At 44.4% G+C, this 1,571-nt stretch overlaps 1 non-coding gene across 1 annotated transcript; it reads left to right on the plus strand.

Annotated features, from left to right (window-relative positions):
* Positions 1 to 667: 667 nt before the first annotated feature.
* LOC141634627 (small nucleolar RNA R71) lies at positions 668 to 774 on the plus strand. Its single transcript, XR_012539354.1, has one exon. It is a non-coding gene; the product is annotated as a small nucleolar RNA R71 (small nucleolar RNA).
* Positions 775 to 1,571: the final 797 nt, after the last annotated feature.

The following is a 1,571-nucleotide window of genomic DNA, read 5'->3' on the forward strand; positions in this document are numbered from 1 at the left end:
GAAATTTTGTTTGAAATGTTGGGTGTTTGGTGGGTTAAGTGGTTGAAATTGTTGTCTTGGTTGGAAGGTTCTTCCTTTGAAACCCGGTGGACCTTGATTGAATGTTGTGTTTTGTTTTTGAGCTTGAAAGTTTGGTTGTTGTGACTTTTGTTGGAAGGTTGGGTTTTGGACATTTTGAGAGCCATAGGAGAAGTTTGGGTGGGCTCTCATCCCGGGGTGATATTGGTTGTTGTTAAATTCTTGCTTGGCCGGACTAGACTCCTATATCCCGTTCACTTGCTCCATACAATTGCCATCTCCAACCACCAAAGGACACTCATTGGGTGGGTGTCCTTGGTCTCCACAAAGCTCACAACTATAGACTTGGTTCCTCATAGAAGAATTGCTAGATGTTTTGCTTGAGCTCATCAAGGCAACTTGTTGCTTAATCTCTTCTATCATCTCTTTTACCTCCACATTGTTGGCCGATTCGACCATTGAGTTCCCTTTCCTCTTGTGCCTATCATTGTTCCAATGAAAGGTACGAGAAGCCATTTCTTCAATAAGCTCTTTCGCCGTCTTGTGATCTATCTTATCCAATCCTCCCTTCCCCGAGCCGGAATCAAGGTTCATCTTCATTTCATTGTTCAACCCTTCATAGAAATTGTTGATGAGCTCATCATCCCCAATACCGTGGTGAGGACATAGCCTTTGGAGGCCCTTGTACCTCTCCCATGCTTCATAAAGGGTCTCATCTTCTTGTTGGGTGAAACCTTGGAGCTCACTCTTGATTCTTGCGGTTCGTTGGGGTGGGAAATACTTGTTTAGGAAAGCCTTAGAGACATCGTCCCAAGTCCGAAGAGAGTCGGGTTCACAACTTTTAAGCCATTCCTTGGCACTTCCCCTCAAGGAGTAAGGGAAAAGCCTAAGGCGTACGGCATCCTCCGTCACTCCATTGGCCTTGAACATGTCACAACTATCCAAGAACTCGTTGAGATGCTCGTTGGGGTTTTCGGTGGCTCCCCCTCCGAATTGGTTCCCTTGGACAAGTTGTAGCAAGGTGGCTTTCACATCAAAATTGTTGGCTTGAATAGGTGGCTTGACAATACTCGGATTCACCACCTTTTTCGGAGCCAAGTTATCTCGCATAGGAACCGCGGCCATTATTACTTCCGCTTCCGGAATTGCAAAGGGATTCTCGAAAGTTTCAAAAGCACTTGGTTCTTCTCGAAGGTCCTCAATTACTAAATTTTCTTGAGGAATTGGTGTTTCTATAAGCCCTCTTCTACGGAGTGAATTTAGTCTTCTTGCGGTAGCTTCGATCACGTGGTCAATCGAACGAATTGGTTGACCTCTTCGAGCTCTCCTAACCATGCAAAAAGTCCTACACACTTAAGAGAAGGATTAGTAACACAAAAGACTTAGTCTAAACAAGAACGAAAACAATTAATATCTAGCCGAACTCCCCGGCAACGGCGCCAAAAACTTGATGGTATCAAGCTATACCTCGCAAGTGCACGATTTTATCGTTGTACACTATTAAGGGTCGATCCCACAAGGAGTTGAAAAGATTACTAATTGTTCTAATCCTA

Source organism: Silene latifolia, chromosome Y (genome assembly GCF_048544455.1).
Source record: "Silene latifolia isolate original U9 population chromosome Y, ASM4854445v1, whole genome shotgun sequence".
Classification (NCBI taxonomy): Eukaryota; Viridiplantae; Streptophyta; class Magnoliopsida; order Caryophyllales; family Caryophyllaceae; genus Silene; species Silene latifolia.